General features: G+C 30.8%; 1 protein-coding gene and 1 long non-coding RNA gene across 5 annotated transcripts in view; one reads left to right on the plus strand and one right to left on the minus strand.

The window, feature by feature from the left end:
* Positions 1–26671, minus strand: part of Syt7 (Synaptotagmin 7) — an 870553-nt gene that overhangs the window by 786206 nt on the left and 57676 nt on the right. The gene's annotated exons all lie outside the window — the stretch shown is intronic.
* On the plus strand, positions 1230–2442 carry LOC143194163 (uncharacterized). The gene is made up of 2 exons (XR_013005201.1): positions 1230–1453; positions 2351–2442. It is a non-coding gene; the product is annotated as an uncharacterized LOC143194163 (long non-coding RNA).

A 26671-nucleotide genomic window follows, 5' to 3' on the forward strand; every position in this document is an offset into this window, starting at 1 on the left:
TTTTACTTTAATTTTTACCAATTGTATTTTAATATTAAGTATACATGTCCTATAATTCAAAAATATAGCTAGGAGTATGTTGAAAAATGCATGAGTAAATATTGCACATTTAGGGATAAAGAAAGAAAATAACTTCCAGAAATATTCCGTATTCTTCCCCAAATTAGTTACTATTATTCTAGAATTATTATTATTAGATTTTTAAGATCACTATTTTTATACCTATTCATCCAATTGTTTTTTAGATGACCGTTGTTATTACGTTAATCCCACAATATATTGAACTTGTATTACTTCTTGAAATATAAGACGAGAAAAGGTGAAAGAGCATTTTTGAGTAGATTATTAGATTGTCAAATATAATACAATGAAAAGGTTACATTTTGGCATCTAAGAGTGCAGTAAGTTCATTAGAAAGAAATAGAATCGATCCTATATGAACAGACAGAAATGTATATCGTATATCGTTCAGTAAGTTTTAACATGTTTGTTCAAAACTAAAATAAAACATTTTATTTTGAATGTGTTATCAGTAGTGGAAAGTAGGTATATTTTGGTTTTTCTAAAGGTAAAAAATATATAAAGGATTTGATCTAGAATGATATGAGAAATATTTAACAAAAAAAATTAGCTCACAAAAAGCCACTAGTTATATATGACAACCTTTTCGATATTTTCGGTTCCGTGGAAAATGTCAATTTCAATTATTAAGACAGATTATTTATTAAGAGAGAAATTGAGAGTAAACTGAAACCATTTTTATAATTATTATAAATTCCTTCATTCAATTGCCTTTCCAGAATATTCATTTCATTGCTACGAACTTATTGAACAACGTATAAATCCAATCCTCAGAAATATCGAAAATTTACTTCTCATCAACCTTTGGTCATCACCTAATTCGGCAGGGTTATGTACTAACCCATCGAAACTGTTAATCTTATGATGAAATAAAAAATAGACATGTTATTGCTAAAAAAATATTAATTTCTTTGAATAAACGAAACAATGACAGTTCAAAAAATAAACTGATTACAACTAACAAGTATTTTTGATAAAAAAATTCTATATATCAATGAATATATAAAAATATGCGTCAGCTTACTGCTATGCTAATTCTAACATTTATTGTAAGATAATATTTATCAGTTTTTTGAATACCCATACATTATGTTGAGCGTCATAATACCCGACTAATATAAATAGGAAGCGCATATACATATAGCAGCAACTTCTAACTGAAATCTCTTATTTCCTGCTATTACTAGAAACATGCATAGATATTTGTTTCTTGTTGCTCTTCTTTGTACTAGCGGCTGTTTAGTTTCTTCGAGTACTACAACAACGGCAAACTGTCCTGATCCTCCTATTCAGTGTCTGTTATGTATCAAAACATGTCTACCAACTCAGAAACTCTTGGTGAGCCCTTGCGGCTGTTGCCATAACAGATGTGGTAAGAAATGTTTAATTTCCTTAATAAATTAGACTCATACAGGAAAAAAAACTATTATATAGTTAAACCTGTTTATTTTATCGAGTTTGTTAGTCTTTGGCCATAGTTATTTATTATTCCCTCATGGTGATAGTGTTGTTAATGGGTTTCAGCTTCATTCAAACTTTAGCAGTCATAGCTTCTTCATTTGAGGTTATCTTCCTTCCCCGAATTATGTTTTCATTGTTCATAAAAGAAGCTAAATCTGGATAATATGGTGGATAGAGAACAAATTAATTCATCATTATTTTCATTGGCATTTTGTCTTCGTGAAAAAATCACTTTTTTCTTCTTTATGTGAGAGTGTTCATCCCAGGTAATATTTACCAATAACTGTTTTACAATTCCCATAACAATATAGTGATAAGCATATTCTAGCCAACGTATTTGTTTGGTTTGGATCTCTTTAACAAACTTTCATGAGTTTAATTTCATATGTGGATTGGATGGCATATTGGATGAGCGATCTGAGATCAAAAGGTATTGTAGCGTTTTAAGTAAATTTCAACAAGTTTTCGGATAAAAGAAACACAATACTTATGCTTATAGTGTAGTTGGAATGTTTGTATTATGCATATCTATGTGTCTTCATCTATCTATGCGCGGTTGCAATCTATGTGCCTATCAATACTGATTCTATATATGTACTAAATCGCATATTTATTCAGAGAATTCCATTATAATTATTGTTCCAAAAACATACACGAATTACATGGTCCTTTTTCAAATATTCGAAGTAAATAGAAACTGATAATATAATAATAATATGCTAAGTAACAGTTACTGATAATAACATTTTTGGCTACCCAACAAACATATATCAAAATATTTGCAGTTAATATTAATTTGTTGTTTCAGTTGGTCCCATTTTATAGAGAGGTGGCATCGAAACTATATATTACATGATGTACTAATCCACATTAAATAATAAACAAATTACCTGCACAGAAGTTTTTCTTTTATTTGTTCAAAACATTTTATGCAGAAAAGTCCGTAACGTAATATATAAACATTTATTGCCAAGTAGTTGATCATAAGCCAGTATAATATTGAATACCCATGTCTTGAAGGAGACAATAAATCATTAGCTTAGAATTCAAATACATTCGAAAAACACATCTTTATAGCAATAGAAAAATGAGTTTTGTATATCTAAGCCCAAAAATTCCGTACAAAATGTCCATCAATGTTTAATGATCTTGGTATTTCTCGTAAATATATGATATCAGTAAATGTCCATCTTCGGAAGAGTAATGTAATAAATAAAAATAATAATAATACATCGTTTTCAATAATACTCTCTTTTGGCATAAGGTAAATTCGAAATTTTAACGAACTAACTAAACTTTAATAAAAACACTATTTTACACTAATTACTTTATGTAGAATAAATAACAAGCAACAAATCTATTCTACTATAACAACGAACATAAAAAAATGTTTTTCTACAGCCAAAACTCAGTGTCAGCCAGTGCTGCAGCAATAAATCAAAAGGCTTTTATCCAAATTTTTTATGTTATCCCTTTTCTCCTTTAGAGACTGGAACTTAAAAATAACATACCAAGCAAAATACTTTATAAAAAAACATTATTATTTTATTCCTTGCATGTTAACAGCACGAGTAGCATGGTAATATAAGTTGCATTGACATAAACAGTTTTAAAGTAACGCTTTTACATTATTATTTTGGTATTTTTCTGAACGGATATTGATTTTTTTACGGTTTCTTTTATAAAGAAAGAGAACCATTAAAATATAAAACGGGGTATTTCGACGCTGAAACGTTCTCCGAAACCAATTTCGAAAGAATCACCTTTGTTTGCATCAAACAGCTTAGTTAAAAGTACTTTTTTTTCTATATTCCGAGGGCATTAAGTTCAGACCGGAGGATAGAAAGTCTCGTTTACGCCAAACGTCGGTTCTTAGTTGCCCCTAATAGATTTTTAATGCCCCTGCTATCATCTACGTCGATGGATCCTGCGACAAGCTAAAAAAGAATTGAACCGAAATGGCTTTATTTTTAAAATACATAATAGAAAATCGTGGCTTGAAAATATTGGAAGAACTACTAGAAAAGTTTTGACGAGATTAACTTTGACCGGTAAAGAATTACTGATGTGATGTATGCTATATTGTATTCGAGCGATTATTCGAACTAGTATACAACTAAGAATTCTAATAATTAATCCGACTTAACTTACTAACAAACAAATACAACTAAGATATTTTCCACCGAATCACTTATTATCACTCAAACATTTGCAAGAACAGAAGGTTTTTTCAAACTATTTTCAATGTTTATCTCTCTCTTTATATATACTTTCAACAATAAATCAATTTTTTAGCATATTTATGTATAATTATTTATAAAAAATGATGATGTGTAATATGATGTTTTTATAAAAATAGAATAGTTGGACATATATTTATTATATTTTTATTATTTCGTTTTATTCGATACTTTTTTAAATAAATTGTGTTATTTCCAAAATTTCAATCAAAAAATTTTTCTCGGTTTTATTACAACTTGTTTTTGAAGTCAACTTAGTACAGATTAAGTTGACCTGGTGCTTATTAACTATTGAAACGACATATTCAGTGTACTTTACAAGGTGTTTGCAATACAGGTCTTGCGACAATTGAACCAAGCTTACAAAGCATAACAGATATCTTCGCTTCCTATACAATAATTTCTTAGTAATATTACAATAATAACAATAAATTCCTTTATAATTTATCACTTCTCCTAATATATTTCATAAAAATAGAAACGTAAAGGAAAAATTAAAGTTTAACTTTCTGATTTTATTTTCATTGTTTAAAGCTGAACAACACCGAAAAAATACAAATTCTTTTTTTGCAATTTCCCAGTTGTGCGAAACGATTTAATAAATCGAAACTGTTGCAGCTAGAAAGCAAAAAAAATGCGTATGGTTGGTCGTCGGTATAATTGAAATGGATACATGAAAGGAGAAACGTGAATGTTTTATTATGGCATTTTTCGTGACAACTGTAATGGAAAATTCAGTTGCGAGCATTGTCTGTTTGCGATTTTTCATTCCACCGTTACAATGTAAATATAGGATGGGATATCATGGAGCCTATAAGTATCATATTATGCTATTATATTAGCTTGATCAAAGAGCTACACGTTTTTTAAATTTGAACAAAATTGTTGCAAGAATTGTCTGTTTGTGGTTTTTCATTCCACTGTTGCATTTAAAATGTAGGATGGGATATCATGGGTCATATAAGCATCATATAATGGTACTCGTATCATAAGATATACGAATACACGTATAAATGTATAAGTTTTGAGGAATTAAAAACATGTGGTGCAGCTAAGCACGTGAATGCAGCTTATTATATTATATTCAAATGCAATAAATTTCAAATTCTGTGTATTTATCATTGCAGTGTAATGGTATTCAGACGAGTACTAGATATGGTTCAATTTCATTAAAGAGCAAGCTGTTATGGCAATATTAGGCTCCATATATATTTATATATATATATATATATATATATATATATATATATATATATATATATATATATATAGTACACTGGTGACTGGTGGGGAATAAAGGCTGCAATTAAAGAATGCTGTAAAGTACATAAAATAAGTTTCGAGGAAATCATGTTAAAAAATGAACTATTTCAAATTGCTACTCGGTAAATATAAATGAAATATTTAATTGTATTTTATGTAATTTACTTTTTTAGAATTAAGCCTGAGAAAAGATACATGGTAGATCAGATTACTGAATGCTATGGCCACAGAGTATTATTTCGTCCTCCCTATAACTGCATATTTAATCCAATTAGGTTAATATGTTAATATGGGGTATTGCAATAAACATTCAGGTCGAGAAGGATATAAACCAGAACTGTCTGGAAGCATTGTAAAAATTCAAACAATTAATATACTTTAATTGTAGGAAATCGTATTATAGAGTGTAAAAGCTTTATGAGCATGTGGGGGTGTGAGCAACTCTTTTCTAGATATGACAAATGCATTAAGGAGAATGCAGTGATCAAATGTAGTTTTATCAAGGAAGATGTATACAGGTAGTAACAGGACAAACTGAAGAGAAATATAGTAATATCATAATGCCTTTACAAGGATACATTGCATCGAAAGAAACAAGAATTAAGCATAAAATATAAATATGCCCTCTAATGAAAGTAAAATACATTACTCACAGATACAATTGTTAATTTGGTGGATTAGGCCTTCGGGGAATACCACTACATAAGAAAACGCGCCTAGAACACTACCTATGCTAGTGTGGAAAAAAGTTCAATACATACGCATTATAATATAACAACTCTAACCTATATAATTATTGTGGCTATATAATTAACTGTAGTTTTAAGTTCTTCGATAATTATGCATTAGATTTATTATAATATTAAAATAAATCATGATACATAACATATTTGTTCCATGTATTATTATTTATAATAAAATTTCGTTATATGTCAGAGCCAAAATGTACTAAAACTCAGAGTTGCTGCGGTAACATTGCGAGGTTTTGAGAGGTCTTCCCTGTCCCTGCTGTTTTGAATAAACTATAAGTATGTAACCTTACTTATATCGACCCAGTCACTCGAATAAAACAACTTAATTCCAAACTATTTGAATAAAACACTTGTAGACAGACTTCCAATAACATAATCAAAAAGTAATAGACAGAAACCACCCCCTATAAAACCGATTATTTCTGCGTTAACAAACACATAATTTTGCTTTAGTTTTTGCTGTCTGTGTCCGTTTTTTTATACAGCATCAAGAGTAAAATGTATCGTTTTGTACTATAACCCTAAAACATCATGATCTTCTTTTCTCGCCCGACCAATTCTCTGTCGCCTGTATAAAATGGTAAAAATATTACCCTGCAGAAGAGAACTAACCCGGCCATATTTCGTGGCTAAGACAGCGTTAAAATGTGGTCCGTCAGGCATCGGTTGATGTGCCTCAACCAAAGCCCGAAGATGGAGAATTATGTTGCGGATCTCACAGTGTAAGATAATCTTAAACGAGATGCTGTATTTATACCCATCTCGGACAATTTATTAAAATAGCTTGTTATTATTTAGAAGTAAATTTTGTTTTATTAAGATATCATAATTTTGTTAAAATTACTAGTATGCTATGTTATGATTTGATAGATATGTAATTTTACATATTACCTCCGAAACTACTCAAGTTACATTTTGGAGTGCAAAAAAATATATAAACCACTCGAAAAAATCTTTATGACTGAAGTGTTACAGCCCGCTCTAACTATTTAGGTGAATTTTCTTTAGAAAAAGCAAAAAGTCCAAAAAAATCTATATACAAAAAATCGTTTTTAACGTATTGCAGATAACGTAAATATTATAATTTCAATAGATTGTTGTTTCAGCTCTTTTGTATAACTTTTTTTGTCAATTGGTTGGTGCAATAGTCAAGGCGATATGGCGGTCCTTCTACTGCTGGGATAGTCGTGATTTCGAATCCTGCTGGGGCATGGCCATAAATTTATGTTTGTGATTGTTTATAATTATGATTGTCCAAAAGAAAAGAGTGAAAAATCCATCAAGGGAAATGATCCCAGTCATTCAGTAACGGGGTTGGGTGAGAAAAGATATCTTCTGGGATGATTTACTAGTTGGTCACTCGCCCGGTGAGAGACCAAAGGCCGTGAATCCATACAAAAGAGACTTTAAAATATAAAAAGAATGAATCCTAAGATGTGTGTACTGATATAATTTCAAAACCACTGCACCAAATTGGATAATCATTTTTTGTTATGTTTGTTATTGCCAGAACAAGGTTTGCACAAAAAAAATTACAAAAGTCTCATGGAGAAGTGACAAAAGGGTGACACAGAAGAGTTGACGAAACATCGACAGATATTTCTTCAGTTCATATTTTGTTGCCTCAACACTTTTGGCAATTCACAGAATGAAGCGATGAGTTAATTTCGAAAGTGTTACCAGATATTAGAAAGAAATTAAAAAATATAGGTGAATTTAGGTACAATTAATGCTAAATTATAAATGAATAATACGGCTAATATGGCAATACAACAAAAATAGTATATGGAAAAAGTAAAATCGGAAAACTCACCATATTAATAGAAACTTTTCAAAATGGACAACACAAGAATATAACAAAATTCACACTACTTAAACCAATCTCCGCCACTTTGATACTGAACTGTTAGGACGCGTTATAAATATTTGGGTCAACTTTGTTTACAAAAAGAAACAGCCTAAAAAAATTATCAAAATACGAATCGTTTTCAGAGATTTACAGATAACGTAAATATTCGAATTTCTATACAATGCTGGTTCAGTTTTTTTTTGCGTACCTTTTTTTATTAATACCAATATAGGCAATATTATTTTAAACTATATTAATTTCAAACAATTCGTCCTTATATTTAAAATACTCGAAAAATTAATAATTCCAAATAAAACGTTAAGGTTCGATAATAAAAGAGAATGAATGTGGCCAGTTCGCCACGAAAAAAAAAACGGCTCGAGGCCCTCGGCTTCTCGGATCGATATCCGCCAATTACTGTAAGGATTGGATTACCACTAGTAGTGACCGCACCAGAAACGCATTAAATTAATTGTTTTATTTTGCTGTCGAACACAGAACATCGCAGGAATCGATGCGTGAGGATTAAGAGCGACCTAGTGATGAAATTGGGCAATTCTTACTCCAGACAGAACATATGAAATGAATTGTTCTGTAACAACAAATCTATTTTATGATAGAACACTATATTAATATTATTATGATTACAGTGTGTGAGTGTTTTTTTTTGTTCTATAATATTAAACAAAACGACCCTTTTTAAAACACTGATATTAATATAAATTTTTTTGTTGGTAATTTTTTGTATAGGTCACCAAATTATATTATTATTTCTGTTAAGGTAGGTAGTTAAAGTAATATTGTAAGTAGATAAATAGGTTTAGGTAGCTAAAATGTGTGTATATATTAGAATATAAAATACGTGTAGTAGATAGGTTATATGAGATTTTTGTTTACTTTTATTAAGTTTTTACGATTGGTCAACGATGATTTCGTATGTGAACATCCGTTCCTTATCTCAAGAAGTGGCCCGAGTACAACCTTGGTTAGGTTCTTAGAAGAGCGTGGCATAGGAGCAGTCCCGCTGATATACCGGACGTTCCCCACGACGATCGGTCATAGTTCATCAAGTATGAAACTTGTTCGGTTTTGTTACCGTTCTGCACTTGTAGAGTGGGAGGCCCTGGCACGGAATGCATTGCTGGACCGCGTTATCATTGATTTTAGAGTATTATGCTTATACACATATATTCACGGTTTGCTGCAGAGTTAAAGATTATAACGTGCGTTGTCTAATTTAGATCATTTTATTTAAATACATCCTGATATGTCTTCATGTCTTCATGGCTTTAAAAGTGTTTGCTGCCTTTTATTTATAAAATACCACTTGCCCATCCTCTATTGTCCCATGTACATATTTCGTTTTAATTTTTTTGTGTTAAATTTTGAGTTTGATTATGTTTTAGTTTTCAGTGAGTTCCTCATTTATTTTTTGGAGTCGGTTCAATTTTTTTCTTAAACATATTTTATTTCTCTTTTTAGTGCTAAATTTTTAATCAATAAATTACGCAGTTGCTTTATTTAATATTTAATAAGTAGGCCAAGTAAAGGTGTAGCCCATATGAGAAAAAATAGGGATAAAGAAACAGTTATTGAAAATAATGAACGCTTCAGGCTCCGGAGTCCACTATCTAGCCTAGATGATTTGATAAATGTTCTAACTAAAGTAGAAAAATAAAAAATTATTGTCCGCGCTAGAAATCGAACCCACACCTTCAAAAGAGAGCTAAACGCTTTAACAATTACACCATAGAAGCAGTCCTGAAGTTCTTCTACGAAGGCTTATATAACAGGTCAATTGAAAAGTGTCCGGCCTACCATAGTAAAACACATTTTTTGGCACAATTAGTTTTTTTTATTCAACATAATTCCTTTCAAGGGTGATACAGTGATTATAGCGACCCTACAAATTTTCCATACTATTTTTGTACTACGATTTGTATATTGCTTCAAAATAGGCCTCAGTTTTGGTGATCACCTCTTCATTCGACGAAAATTTCTTCCCGGAGTCGCTGGAGGCCAGATCTGCAGAATACGGTGGATGAGTAAGAAATTAGATGCCCAATTCATGGATTTCTGCCATCGTTTCCACTGACTTGTAACACGGTGCATTATCTTGGTCAAGCAGCACTTTCTTTTTCTTCAAATGCGGCCGTTTTTCAGATATTTCGTCCTTCAAACGGCCCAATAACGCTATGTAATAGTCGTCGATGACAATTATTCCATGCGCATCCCAAAATACAGACGCCATAACCTTGTCAGCCGACTGTTGCGTTTTCCCACGCTTTGGAGCGGGTTCATCGTGTGCGGTCCTCTCGGATGACTGTCGATTGGACTTCGGAGTGAAATGATGGAGCCATGTTTCATACATTGTCACATATCGACACAAAAACATTTGGTCATCTTCAAACATTGCTCCTAATCATCAACTCGTCGTTGTTTTTGGTCAAAAATGGACTCGTGCTGTACCCACTTTGCACAGAGCTTTCTTATACCCAAATATTCGTTGCCACAAATTTAAGGGCCAACAAAAAAACCTTCTTTTAATTTAAATACAAAAATCCTTTATCATTTTTATCCATGGCCTTGGCAAGAATCACATTCTCTTATGGAATGAAAGGTTCATATTTACCGTTTGATGTCAAAGTAAGTTCCTTTCGGCCAATCCTTAACGTCATAGTGGTTTTCGGTGTCTCTATAGTGTCAATATTTCGTGACATGTTTCGTATAAAACAATGATGAATTAAAATCCCTGGAAACTGTATTTTTAGGAACAAAACTTGTGAAAATCACAAATAAACGGCTAAAAAAACAACTAATCCCCAATTTACTTGAGAAGTTGCGAAGCGGAGGAAGAAATGGAATAAGGAGGTTTGATATATTTATATTATAATGATCTCTTTAGATCTCTAATGGAAACTTGAATGCTATTAAGAACGTTTTAAACAGTTTAATTGAATTACTGCCGAGAAGATAGGAATTGGAACAGATTCGCAAAACTTTATCAAAGCAATATTTGTTTCATTGTTTGTAATTGATATTCTCCCGCTGGAATTTTGTTGATAAATTATTCTTTAGCAGTTGATTATTAAGTTAACAAATTTATTTATAATTTAATTATAATAAAATAAAGATAGATTGATATTAATCTATATATATAATCAAGAATCTATAACACAAAACTTTAAAATTTTAAATTAAATTTAAGCGATTACTGATTGGTTCGGTACCGGTATTGGTACAATGACTTTAGTTTAAAGTATTGTCCATCGTTAACTGAAATCTCTCCCCATTATTCAGATAGTCTATTAATTCCGTTTAAAAAATACCTCTTTCTTTGAGGAATTTACACAAATTTTGACTGCTTCTTAAGTAGTAAAGTGACTAAAACAAGCATTGTGAAGGATAAATATTTGGAGAATATGGTGGCATTGACCCAACTTTCTCATATTACAAAATTATTTGATCGCAATTCCACTTCTAACATATAATAAGGTTTTTATATTCAATATTTGGCACTTTCTTTATGTTTTTACACCCTTCTTTTGTCCAAATGTCTTATTTGTATGCATGGTTCTCTTTTTATGATAGGCCACAGGTTACAAGATAGGTGAATTTTTATTATTCAGCTACTTATAACTGAGGGCTGATATTTTAAAATAAAATAATTCATATTTTTAAAAACAAAAATTAAAAATCTGATTTTACCAACATTATCATTTCTAGCAAAATCATAGTAAAAAATATATAACATAATTATAACACATTTCTTCAGCTGAACTCGCACAATGATCGAAAGTGGAGCAAAGACTTTCAGAAAGTCGGTCCGTAAGAAAGATTAATGATTGAAGTCCACAAAGGCACTGTAAGGTTAAAGTATCGAAATAGAGTTGACATATTCATCTTAAAATCGGACTAAGAGAAGTTTTAAAAGGTTATACTAAATCATGCTCATAATTTTTTGGTGTGATTGAAAATTGATTGATACAGTGTTGGAAACTAAATAATTTTAAAAAATGGATATTATATAATCTATAATTTTAGTTCAACAAAATGACAAGGACAAATACTCTAAGGCACAGTAATTTTTTTTTAATTTATGTACTTTTCGGAAAGTTTTTCACTGTATGGTTTATTAACTGAAAAAGAAGAAATTATAGTCAGAAATAATATATATCGTTATGAGTGCCGAGTGCCTTGTACTGTATGTTGTAAAATAATTTCTTGTTTTTTCCCGCCTAGCTTCTCTTTCAGAAGAAACAGTCATTATTCAACACAGTTCTGTCTATCTTTAGGATAAATATGGATTAAGATTAAATGATTCTTTATGAAATTCAACAATGCCTCTTAGATGTTAAATTGTGAATCTTCACAATATACTATGTAATAATCAAAAATTTTTCATTATTTTGCCAACATTTTACCATCTCTCTGGCAAAATATATAGTGCCCAAAGAACGATATTGATGACCGATATATTTTCGCATTTCTTCAGCATTTGGAAACCGTGTGACTGACAATTAATTGTTCTATCAATATGAAAAAGTGATAGTCAAAATGCGCTATGTCAGATAAATAGGTTAGGTAGGGCAGAACTTCCCATTCGAGCTGCAACAGTGCATCCTTCACAACTACTACAACGTTCTGGCTTAGCGACGGCTTAGTGTTCTCATACAAGAGGATGATCTGGCCCCTGTTACTAGCTGTTGCTGGTCTCTAGCAGAAATAGGTCATTAAACTTATTCAATTGATGTCGGTAGATACCTGCAGTAACGCTTCTACTCCAATTTTTTTGTCAAATCTTGAAATACAGGCTTTTATCTGCTGTACAATCGGGACTTGCTTATATTCAATAAAAATGTTATTATCAATGCAATCCTAACCATTGTGAGTTTACTGTTTTATTGAACGGACTATATGTGTTTATTTTTTTCAAATTGTAGTGATACTCCCTTAATTAGAATCTAATTAAACTTTTTAACAATTACATCAAATAATCTGTAATATTTTACAATTTTAGAACGTCTTAGTCGTAAAAAGAGTCGTAATATATTTTACTTCCAAATAACTTTAGACATCGTTCGGAAAATTAAAGTATTCAACATGGGGCCTTTGTTAAAAAACTTTACGATGAACCCCCCTTAACAACAAACGCAAGAAACCGTCCTAATATCGGCCATCAGCCGTGGAATCTCATAATACTCGCCGAGCCCGGGCGACTATTAATAAAAATGCGATTGTAAACCTTGTTGATCTTAATTTTTTATTCGGAGATAACTGGGTTTATTCTTTGTTCCTTTCAATTATATACGATTCGAGTTTGAACAAAGAAAAAAGGCAATTTCTTGCCCGGAGAAAGGTGTTATTAATTCACGAGTAAAAGGACTTTATGACTTTTGTATATTTTAGGTTCATTACTACGAATTCATATATTTGAAATTAAATACTGTAGTTAACAGCGTCGTCAACTTGTGGAGAATCTCCAATATCGGGAGATCCCATGTTGATTGAGGAATTATTGGGAATTAATGGGATATTATGTAACACGGACCAGACTATCCAGCCATGTTTTTTTAATAACTCGAATAGTGAACGAGTAAGATGGTTTGGCCTGTTTTCTAGACCCTCAGTGTTACTTTCTATCGCCGTTAAACCGGTCGCCTCTTCTTTCTGTAAAATAAAATAGTTTTTCCATGCAGATTAATAGTTTTTTGTTATTACCATAACCCATGTCCCCCCCATGTCATAACCCATTCCTATTTTAAAACTGGGGCAGTGATTAGGATTCCCCGGACATTTCCATGGAGAGGTACCATGGGTAGATATGGTGCCATTTCGAAGACCTTCAAAGGCAAACTGGCGGACGAAAGTATAATCGATGCTCAAAAACAGTTTACAACAACTATAAGCTGTCCAGGCGGAATTATAACAAATTATTATATAATTAAGATGTTACGTAATAGGGCTTCTGAAAATTTGACTAACTGTACATCACTACTCGATTCTTTTGATAAAATAAAACAGTTTTTAAACTAAATTAGTAATTTGGAATTAGTAACGGGAAATTGCTTCAATATATAAAAGATTTCAGCGATTTTACTGATTATCTTTTATATCCGCTGTTAATTCAAGTTCAGCATCTGAAAATTAAATATCTGATGCCAATTCTGAAGCAATTTCATAATTCTGTGACAGCACAAAAGCAAAATGATGAGTGGTGAGGTCATACTGTGCTGGATTTTGATCAACATGGCCTTGAACTTCATAAAGATAACATTGATATCCTTACTGCTGATACTTACATTTTTGAACGCATTGGTTAAGCTAATATTTGAAAGTGTATGCCTTTAAAAGTTTCAAAACTGAGAATCGTTATCACAATCCCGAATCGACTAAATATAGGTACTGTAGTATCATTAATTGCAACAAGGGAAAGGATAAAGAAGTTTAACCATAATGTCTAAAAATATAGAAAAACTATAAAGTTATCATTAATACATATTATTATTAAAATATGAATATTTTTTAAAGATTATAGGTTGAGATTATATTCATTTATATTATTTATAGAAATAATATTAAAAAGATTGTGAATTTGTGAAGAATCGACTAAATTGTTTGAATTATTGGTTAATTTTATAAATCAGCAGTAGCAACCCCGGTTGCCCACCAAGGTAATATATATAAAGTTGGAGAAAAAGTAATTTCATAATATATTTAGGCTTTATATTTCCTAATATATTAGGGTAAATTTCTCATACTGCTGAATCTCTGTTAAGTATTTTGATGGCGAGGACGAGATCGATATGAATGAAAAGTTAGTAGTTAGTAGGGATGTGGAAATTTACTGTTTGTTGAAAGTTGTCTAACATAAGAGACGCTCAATTCAAAGTAACTAAAAGTTGGTTTTCCTTTTGCTGCAGGAAATGGAAGATCGTGAATGGCAAGGTTTGATTACCAACTTCAAAGGTACTTCTGGTCTGCTATAGGACATAGAGCCATCTCTGTAGATGTACTTATTGCTGAGCTCTTTCTATTTGCAATAGTCTTCATTAATACATGTAACCTCTATGTACCTGGTTAATTATTGAGTGTTTTTGTATAGAAATAAAATAATTTACAGAAATTAGGCTACACTACTATTAATCCACTTATTTTTGTCTTTTTAATATGAATTTTCCAAATTCGATAGATGTTTACTTGATATGTTGCCAACGAAGATACATAAAGTTGGAGAAAAAATGTCCATTTTTCCTAATATATTTAAGGTCTATAGGGTATGTTTCTCATACTACTGAATCTCTGGTAAACCTTTTGATCATGAGGAAGAGATCGAGATAAGAGACAATTGAATTTATTCAAAGAAACTAAAAGTTGGTTCTACTTTTGCTCCAGGAAATACGGGGAGTGTGAATAGGAAGGTTTAATTATCTATTGCAAAGGCACATCTGGTCTTCTATAGAACTTAAAGCCATTTCTGTAGATGTACGTAGAGCTGAGCTCTTTCTCTGGCTTTTTCTCCTTGTAGTAGTTTTTATTAATATATGTAAATCTATGTTCCTAGTTAATTATTGAGAGTTTTTTGTATACAAATAAAATAGTTTACAGAAATCAGGCTACGCTACTACTAATCCAGTGTTTTTATTATCTTTTTCATATGAATTTTCCAAATGCACTAGACATTTACTTGATACGTTGATTCTCCATACTTAGCAAAGATATATACAGTAGCAAAATTACTTCATTTTGAAAATAAGTGAAATAAGGTTTTAAGTGAGCCTCAAGTATAAACAAATAAGTTAAACAAATTTAAATCGCCATGTAACTTTCAAACAAAATAATTTAAAAAGTTATAGGGCCTTAGAATATTTTTCTAACATTGTATCAACTAAAATAATGCTTAAACTACCCAAATTTGATATTCAAAAGTTATTTTTGGAGAAGAAACTACTTTTATAGCTTATTTCCCTAAACATATTTGAGCGAAACGTTGAAAAAATCGAATTGCTGGTATAAATTATGTTCTCAAAACATATATAGATAGTCATAATAAATTTTAGAAAAGCTGCTTAATGCTATAATAACCATAACCATAACAATGTGTTACTGCTTAAACTACATTTTCCTATATAAAGAACACAAAATGATGAAAGTGGCTTTCGACAAATATTTAGTTCTAGTACAGACGAAAAAATGGCACTCTCAAAATATACCGAACAGGTTGGCCACCAATTTAAAAAAAACACTGGGGATTAAAATAATGTTCATTTAATTGTACGACCCAAATTGAAATATGTGCTTGAAAAGAAAATGGCGAACACATTTATTTCGAAAATTTCTCAACGATTTAAACGGAATTTCAGCAAACCTAAGAGCACTTTACAAAATACTATATAGAGTCGTTTTGTCTGGAAATAAATGCCATAGAGGTTATATCGTGGGATTTGTTGTAACGGCTGAAAATAGTAGCTATTGTACGGAATCTGTGAAAAAAAACGACAGAAGCGGACAAAGGAATGGTTCTCTATTAACCCGACTCTAGTTGAAGTCGTGTAAAAGGCATTGGAGGGGAGATTTTTTATATTATTATAATCTGTCTCTATTCTCTTAAAGTTTGTAATACGTGATTATATGACGGTATAACATTTTTATATCACTCTAGCCAACAGCAAGGCATTTACTTATCTGAGAAAACGGGAATATGTTTTATATATTATTATTACATTAATTAATAATTAATACCCATGAGGTTTAGTACAAAAATCCATTTTGGCATTGCATTATGGCAGACAATATTACAATTAAAATTTCGTACCAATAGATGGTGCTACTATGTATTAAATAACTTCGGATACATTTCAAACCATCTTCATATTAAAGCAAACTTCAGACTTCACTTCACTTTCCTCTTCTCAGTATGTGTCATTTCAACGAAAGGTGAAAAAAAAAGTGTTTTTCAGTGCATCGAATGTGTCTAAATTTGTACCGAGTAATCGCATTTGCGGAAAATTTTACAATTTTACTCCAATTTGAAGGAAAAGGCAGCCGGAGGTACTGATTTAGATGTTTGTAAAGTAGGGATTTTAACACTGAAGCAGCATTCTGACCAGTCAAGAAAAAATTGAAGACGAGGATTTGAAGTCATTACTCAATGATGATCCGTGTAAAATGCAAATATTTTTTTGTAAAACTAGTAGGAGTAACAAAAGAAACCATATTTGATGGTTTGATTTCAACAACATGTGCGTGAATAATTTGTGCTGTAATAACTAAAGTCAATAGACAATGAAAGGCGTTTCAACAGCAAAATCGGAATGGTCTTGCATCCGGTTGTTACTGGCGATAAATCTACACCCATTGCATCAACAATAATCGCAAAGACGAATATCTATTGTCCCAAACTGATACTCTGTATCTGAAGGGATCCCTTAATGTAGTATGCTTCGAGCTGCTAAAATTTAATGAAACCATTAATGAGGATTGCTATCGGAACAACTAGTAATCAGAAGGAGCAAGATCCATATATAGCACTTTCTGAAGAATTGTACTGTTGCGTCCTTGATTGTGTTGTACGACCACAATTGTTGCGTTTGAATCGAGCACTCCGCAATACCCGCTGAAACACAATCAAAGACGCAACAGAACAACTCTTCAAAAAGTACTATATATGGATCTTGCTCGTTCTGATTACTAGTTGTTCCGACATAATAATCGGGAACTGTCTAAGCAGCACTTCACTTCTTTATATAACTTATTCAATAATATGGGTCGATCCGTGGATAAAAATATATATCGTTCTTCGGAGATGGAATCCGTAAAGAAACCTGAAAGACGGGAATATGTAGCGACTATCGAGGATGATACCGAGTTTTCACAATGAACAGATTTTTGAATAGAAATTAACTTTTATTTGAACCCACACACACCTCAAAATATGAATACTGTTTAAGACTTTGATACTATAACAACCAATCAAGCTTAGTTTTCTGACAATAGAAATAAGGGTTTCTAAGAGAGTCCCATAATGGAATTATACTCAAAATAGCAATAATGTGTAGAATAAAACGACCCTATTTAACCTAATTTATAAAGTTTCGTAACTAAGAATTAGAAATTGTTTATATTGATATGCTGAATGTTACCAAAAAGACAGTAACACATATAGTAATGAGACGAAGTAACTAACAGTGTCAAACTTTATCGAGAGCTAAAAACACTAAAATACATAATAATAAATTATTCGATATATATATATATATATATATATATATATATATATATATATATAATATATATAGGCACACGACATTGTTCCTATTAATTCTACATTATTTATGATATTTGCTAAATGTGTGGTTTAAAATAATTTAATGGAAACATAATGTGGTAGAGTATCTGAAAAATATGACAAAAGAAGTCTTCCGGAACTGTTTTCGATGAAGTAAATTTTCTATGAGGCCAAGAGATGAAATAAATAAAATAATAGAATGAATTAAACAAAGCTTTACCCTCAAAATGTTCAATTTTTTTATGATAGGATAGAGATACTTTAAAAAGATCATCAAGTTGAAGTCACTAAAACATTTTCTATGGAAGGATTAATATAACAAGGAAGGAAGATTACTAATAAAACTAATAATAATATGTAATGTAAACTAACAAAATATATAAAGTCTCAATGGTCTATAAGACCAGGAACTTTTCAGACAACGTGCTGTATGTAAAAGGGTTTAATATTTTTCTCGCAGCATCTATTTTTTTCACGTTTTGATCGTTCCGAATTCCACACACGCCCATAATATAAATTGGAAAAGGAAAAGATGGATGCTCCCTTTTTACCTGTGAATTCTAACAGATAATATCAAGTTTGCCCATAATATTTCATAACGACAAGTTATTGAACAGTTTTAGTATGCGAATTGAATTTCTATATCTATATATATATATATATATATATATATATATATATATATATATATATATATATACTGTGTTTTTTCTTAAGTATAACAAACAAATTAATTGGCTTCCATGGCTTCAAGTCAAAGGAGAGGAAAAAAGATAGATAACTTGTCCCATTCAGGACTGTCTCCAGAATAGGCTGAGATATTATCTCCGTTTTATTCCGCCGAGTTTGGGATACAGCGAAAGATTAAAGGGGATTAGGCCGCTTGCTATTCCAGTATTGCTCGGAGAAGAAAAGGCGTATTATTGGGACTTAAACGGTGTTAAAAGCATTCTATCGGCTTTGGATTTTTTCCCAGCGAACTTCACGACGACAACAATTAATTAAAGGCATTACGTGAAACAAAGGAGGACGTGTTGACGGACGTTTTCTTTCTGTTTTTTTGTTTTGTTTGAGGACTAGCTATTTTCTGCAAAAAGTTAACTTAGAGGTTTATGTTTGCTACTGTAACTGTTAACTACTTGCTATGCTGTTATATATGTATCATTGTTCTTAGCTGTTAGGAGAATGTATAAAATTATTATATAGTCTATCCAAAGTAGCAGTGAACTTGCATTATCAAGATAATTAATGTATTGCTAATAGCAGTTTGTAAATTCGTTCTAATACCAGTTAAATAGAGATATAATGCTGTCTGATACATTTTAACTGAATTATCAAACTACAACATTGTTCAAATCATTAGTGATAAGAAATTATAAACCGGCAAACCTTGTTTTCACGCTTTGATTCTTTTGATATATTTAAAATGGCTGTTTAGTATGCTTGATTAATCTGTGTGAAAATGCCTAGAGAAAATAGATAGTTAGTTAGAAAGGCATTATGTGGATAAACATTAATTTCGAAGAAAAACGAGGAAATGAGACTATTTTCTTACCATTAAAATGTGTTAGAGAGATAAGTATTGATACTATTAAATACTAAACTGGTGAGTTTTTTATTGAAATAGTTTTATTGTGTTGCAGCTGCAGAAACAGTATAATTTTCGATTCGTTAAAAGGAAAGTATCTGCATACCTTGATGTTACTTTTATTCAAGATTAAATTTATGATACGTATAAAAACGACGAGTAGTTTTTTTAATGTAAAAATAATTTAATAAAATTAATTCGAGTTAACTGTTAGTATGGAAAGGATTCATAGAGAACTTAGGACATATGTAGCTCTTTGAGAGATTTGTATAAGTCACTTGTATATAAACATAGGTATATCAAAATCGAACAGTGGAATGCCCTTGGCAAATTGCTAATAAAAAATGGGCAAACAAAACAAAAGTTGATAGAAAAGATAAAAGTTAGAATAATCTACATGTTCATGCTAAAAATTAAAAGATCCCAACAAGTCTGGCTTGTAAAACATAATACAAAAATAAAATATATTACTTAGATGTATAATAATTAAGGGGATTAAGCCTCCAAGGGATTGTTAGATAGTATACATTGTTTAGAATATACTTCAATGTATATATATGTATATATATATATATATATATATATATATATATATATATATATATATACATATATATATATATATATATATATATATATATATATATATATATATATATATATATACATATTTATATATATATATATATATATCAACATAATTCCCTTCAAGGGTGATGCACTGATTATAGACAGCCTCCAACTTTTCGATACCATTGTTGTAGTACAATTTGTCATTTTCTTCAAAATAGGCCTCAGTTTCGGCGATCATCTCTTCATTCGACGAAAATTTCTTCCCAGTGAGCATTCTTTTGAGATATGAGAACAGGAAATAATCGCTGGGGCCAGATCTGGAAAATACTGTGGATGAGGAAACAATTCGAAGCCCAATTCATGGATCCATCGTTTTCAGTGAATTGTGACACGGTGCATTGTCTTGGTGAAGCAGCACTTTTCTTTTTATTTAAATGGGGCCGTTTTTCGGCGATTTCGTTATTCAAACGGTCCAATAACACTAAGTAATAGTCACTGTTGATGGTTCTTGGTTTTTCAAGGTAGTCAATGAAAATTAGTCCATGCGCATCCGAAAATACAGATACCATAACCTTGCAGGCGACTGTTGTGTTTTCCCACGCTTTGGAGCGGGTTCATCGGGTGTAGCCCACTCGGATAATTGTCGATTGGACTTCGGAGTGAAATGTTGAAGCCATGCTTCATCCATTGTCACATATAGAGTGTATAATTGAAATTATGTCCTTAGAATAAATATATTTTTAAATTAGTTTTTATTTAATTATTTTGCAAATTATTTCTTTATTAATATGATAAGCAATGTAGCAAAAGACGGAAACAAGATAATTAGAATGGCGGTTTTAATAACAACAAAAGGAATGCGACACAATTTCTGACAAATTAATTCATATGCTGAGGGGACAGCGTGAAAGCTAATAGCAACACGCAAAAAACACACACAACGCCCAAATAAAAAAGGAAAACAATTACGAATGTAAATTGGAATTCTTGTTTTGACCTGAAAGAGTATTTGCGCTCGAAAAGTTTTTGTTTCAAACGCGAACTTTTGTTGTTTAAACGCTGACTGGCTGTAAAACTGGATTTCTGAACGGCTTCAACTAATATAAAATTCTTTATATCCCCCCCGAAAGTCTGTCTTTTTTTCCAACCTGCCTTTTGTGTTTTTAAAGTGCTGAATTGAATTTATGATGTAATCTCGTGAATGTGTGAGGTTTCGTTGTGGAAATATATTGAGGATTTTCATATAGTAGTCTTCATTTATGTCATCCATTTTATGGCAGAAGAGAAAACCAAATAATATATGAATGTTAAACTAAAGGAAAATACATAATATATTTGTTGACTAAGTAACTCTTTCGTGTAGACATCAGCTATAATCTGCAAGAGTTTAACTTAATATATAATAATCTTAAATAGATCTGGTTTCTCTGAAACTATTTATTATTATTAACATAATCTCAAAGTAATGAAAAGATACTGATATGAATTGATATTAATTTTTTCTGAACATTTTCAACTAATATTAAACTCTTTATATCGCCCCAAAAGTCATTCTTTTTTGCTAACCTGCTTTTTGATTTTTTTAAGTTCTGACTCATATATATATATATATATATATATATATATATATATATATATATATATATATATATATATATATATATATCAGTATTAATAGTGAACAAATATATTGAAAGCTAATATGCAGGCATTATTGGTTCATTGAATGAAGAAATTTAAAAAATAATTAATTAAATTTGAAGCAGAAAATAGTATAATTACGATTTCCAAATTTTACATTAACCTGTTCCTTAGATTTTATTTAAATTACTAATTAGTCTTACTTATTATTTAGTCTCTACTTGGTATCCACAAATGGTTTCTTTTAATTATCTAAAACAGATTCAGAAATAGATCTTATTTTGCAGAATTCAAAACTCTGAAAAGAATCAGTTCATATGGTTGCCAAATAAATTATAGATCAATACCATTTTATATCAAGAAATGTTATCAGCATAACATTTTTAAAAAAACCCTATTAGAATGAAAATTTCAGATGACTAAAAATCATAAGTAGCTAAAAATATATATAAAATCCTTGAGTAATACTCTATATCAATATTAGATATATGTAAATATTATCTGTAAAAGTATAAAACAAATAATACTGATATTTTTGCAGATCTGCATCCACTTGTTTTTTTTGTTAGAGAACAGTATTAAATAAATAACAGTTATTAAACCTTCTATATAAACGCCTTTATGAGCAATGAAAATAACCTTATATATCACATGAATTACAGATTTATCTAGCATCAAAATTACATTACGAAAAAGACAAAGAAACAAACAAAACCAAGCAAAAAGTAGAAGATTTGGAATGCGCCAGATGTTCCTCGAATATATCAAGTGGGAGACGCGAAGTTACTGGGGATATAATTTCATCCCACTCCTTCTCCCAAGACATGAGAGTAAAGTTTTTGGCTTGAAAGAAAATGTGTGAATTTTTAACATCTGTTTTAAGTACTTGATGTATTTTATATTTGAATTCATTCGATTTTTGGTTGTTCGGAATATTGTTATTAGTCAATAAATTCATAAAACAATTTCTTTGCTTTTTCGTATTCTCTTTTATTTATTTTTGTTATTTTATTGTTATATTTTAAAGTATCTTTTACACTAACAAAAGTTTATCTGAATTGGTCCTACGACCTTGCTCCATATGAATCTCAATTGCTTATTAATCAGTGAGTTATAGTGCCAACAACTGAGAAATTACCACGAAATTTGCTTTCTTGGTGTATGTCGAATTTTTTATTTTAGATTTCTGATATATTTTAAGGGCTCCTTTTTACGAACGATGTTTTATCTTAAACCTACTGACTGGCCAGTGACCAACTCAGACACCATCCCAGAAACATTCGGTCTTACCCAGCCTGATTACTGGCGTAACTGAAATGATTATTTAAAGACATTTATAATTACAATCATAAACATAAAGTACATCCATGCCCCGACAGGATCCGAACCCGCTACTATCTTAAGAGTAGGAGGGCCGTCCTGTCAGACAATATTTTCAAATGGCATTTCTAGCAAAAAATTACCAAGACTGTACTATGGTCTATTCAAAACAGTAGTGACGCACGTCGTCAATATATGCCCTCCAAAGTTGTAAATTCGTTTTACAGTGAGACAATATCTTCCTTCTCATTTTTTTCTATTTAAAAAGAGGCAGAATGCTGTTTGAGAAGTTCTAACATGTAACCGAAAGAGCCTGCAGCAGGTATCTGTTTGTCAAACGTTTGCAAGTTTCTTCAATTTATTATAATTACGGGTTATAAACGGACAAACATTGTTTCAAAGCTTTATTTTAATAAATTTCAAGTAGCCCCGATTTTTATTGAAAATATTTGGTTGCGCCTTGCACTTCTTCGAAATAAATAACAATATAACCTTAAATTCGCCAAAAAGAAACCCTCTTAATGCGAAACAAGTGACGAATCAAGATCAACTTGATGTTGGCTGTAGGAGGCATCAAATATACGAAATTTATAAAACCAATAAGTAGTTCTTTCAACCGAAACATAATTTAATAGAATTATGTCAGAGAAAATTCTTAATCTGGAAAGTATAAATAAAAAGCCAACATCTATGCAGCTATTTGAGGGATGCAGAACATCCCTTCATACACTGTTGGGTAATATAGGATTTAAGTGTTGTAAAGATAACCCATGAAGTGGCTTAATGGCATATCAACATATTGGTTTTAAAAGAATACAATTTTTAAAAATATATAACAAAATTAAGAAACTGTTATTATATCATTTTGTATATATAGATGAGACATGAATATTTCAGAATGGTACGTTGGGTCACTCAGGGCAAGATGTTAATAAATATAGTATAAAGACAACAAAAGCTGATGGAAAATGGTATACGTTGGAATAATTATCGATTAGGTTTTGTTAGTCATAATATTTATTAATAATTAATTGCAGACATATAGTTCTTCATGATGGAAACAGGAACGATTTTACTCCTGGTACAGAATTAGTGTTTTCCTCCGAGTCCTAGAGTGACTCCCATAGAGAAATGAACCATAACTTCTTCAAGTAGTTTGAAAATCAGCTTTTAAAGAACTTGGAGGAATCATGAGTTGTTGTTATGTACAATGCACCATATCATAGTACACTGGTGGAGATGTTCACAACAAGTGCATCAAAAAGGCTGCAATTAAGGAATGGTTTAAAGTACATCAAATAAGTTTCGAAGAAACCATGTTAAAAATTGAAATATTTGAAATTGTTACTCGGTTAATATACATGAAATATTTCATTGCATTCTATCTAATTTACTTTTTTAGAAATAAGGCTGAGAAAAGCTTCCTCCCTCTCAGAGCGTATTTAATACAATTGAGTTGATATGGGGCACTACAAAGAATTATTACAATAGACATTCATGTCGTGGAGGATATTCAAACCAGAACTCTCTGGATTTATAGAAAGATGCACTGTCGAAAATAACACCTTCGGTTTGGATGAGCTCGATCAGACACATTAAGGAAGAAATTGACAAATGGTAGAATCATGAGGATGTTTTTGATAGATTGGATATAAACAGCTTAGTTATTCACTTGATTAGTGTTTTGTGACAGTGATTAAATAAAAAATACTTTATGAGTGTTGGTTTATAATTCAATGCTGATCATTACCAAGATAGGGTGATGAAAGAGGAAACGGTAAACAACCAGTAAAGATCAGTATACAATTATTTTACTTTAACTATAGGAACTTGTATTATAGAGTGTGAAAGCTTTATAAGCATGTGTGTTATTGTTCAGAATATACATGAACGTTTGGTTAAAATATATGAGGAGAGAAATAATACTAACTGTTTTGCAAATATGGCAAATACATTAAGGAGAATGCCGTGATATAGCCTTATCAAGAAAGATGTATCCAGGTAGTAACAGAACAAACTAAGGAGAAATATATCAAAATGACTTTACAAGGAAATATTGCATCGAAGGAAACAAGAACTAAGCGTAAAATGCTTCCTAAATGAAACTAAAATACATTTCTCAAATATACAATTGTTAATTTGGTGGATTGGGCCTTGAGGCATACCATTACATAAAAAAACACGCCTAGAATTCTACCTATACTAGTGTAGAAAAAAGTTCAACTTAAATATAATAAAACAACTCTAACCTATAAATTATGGTAGCTGTATAATTAATTATAGTTATGCGTTCTTCGATAATATATTCATTAGCTGTACTATAATGTTACTTGTTACAACATTTTTGTTTAATTATTTTATTTAGATTAGAATTCTGTTATATGTCAGAGCCAAAATGTACGAAAAGTCGGAGTTGCTGTGGCATTTTGGATTGGCTATTAATACTAAAATGCACAAGATTACTGGACCCAATTTACTCAGTAGTCAATTCTTAAATCGCATCAAAACCCAACGATATTTTGGGTGGAATCTGAATGCTGTTTGAAGAACTAACATTCATTTTAGAACAACATCATGAATGAAACATATTATACCGATTTTTCTTAATATAAAACCTCAAAATTTCAAAACAAATATGAATAAATTAATAATTAAAAATTATAGTAGGATCTGTTATGACTTATCAATCACAAGGTCGCTAATTATTGATGAAAGCAACTCTTTATACCCAGTATTCAAAAAATCGTACGGCAATAAATCACCTGTAAAAAGAAACAAACTTTTCTTAGATTGATATAACCCGTATTTACAAGAAACAAACAACCTCTGTGGCTCATTTACAACCCAATATCTCAACTTCAGCGCCATAATTCCAGTGTGCATCAAAAAAGCAGCTGAAATATCATGAAATAAAAGGCGAATATGCGACGGTCGTATCCCCGAATAACTAGAACAATAAACTTGGCCTCGATCCCAAACAACGTTTCTAAGTCTAGATTGTTCTGGCATGAAACTCTAAGCAGATTTGGAAGTAATTTTGTGTCAAGGCAACTTCGGACCATTATCCTCAAGATAATTTGCATCAATATTGACACAGACTTACATCTAATTTATCTAACATTATACAGTATATTTATTTAACTTTAAAGTACAACAATAACGTCCCCAAAGTTTTGTTTATTATTTTCATAAAAGCAATGAGGCACCAACAGACATACTAATACGAGAGGAAAGCAAATCCAATTGCGGTTATAAAGCTTTTACATATAATTTACTCCTAAGTTACCAACGACGATATCAAGGCTGAAATATTTCAGAGATGCTTCAAACAGTAAAAAAATTCTCAATTTCCAAAACTTTTTGGAAATTCCAGATTGAACTTGAAGAACTTCTTGCAGTGTTTGAATGTTAATCGGTATGATGTTTAGTTTTGGGTCTGATATACTTGGTATTTTATCTAATATGATGTATTTAATGTAGTATATAGATCTTCCAATAAAACATCAAAGTGACGTCGAATGTACTGCCAAATTCCGTTTGTAAACGCCTAAAATTCGTTTTGAACCTGAGGTGATCTTTCTTTCTCAGTTTATTATTTAGCATTATTCTAGATAA

This window comes from Rhynchophorus ferrugineus, unplaced genomic scaffold, assembly GCF_030347505.1.
Source record: "Rhynchophorus ferrugineus isolate W39M unplaced genomic scaffold, kcgeb_rfMv2 rfM3, whole genome shotgun sequence".
In the NCBI taxonomy this organism is placed as follows: Eukaryota; Metazoa; Arthropoda; class Insecta; order Coleoptera; family Curculionidae; genus Rhynchophorus; species Rhynchophorus ferrugineus.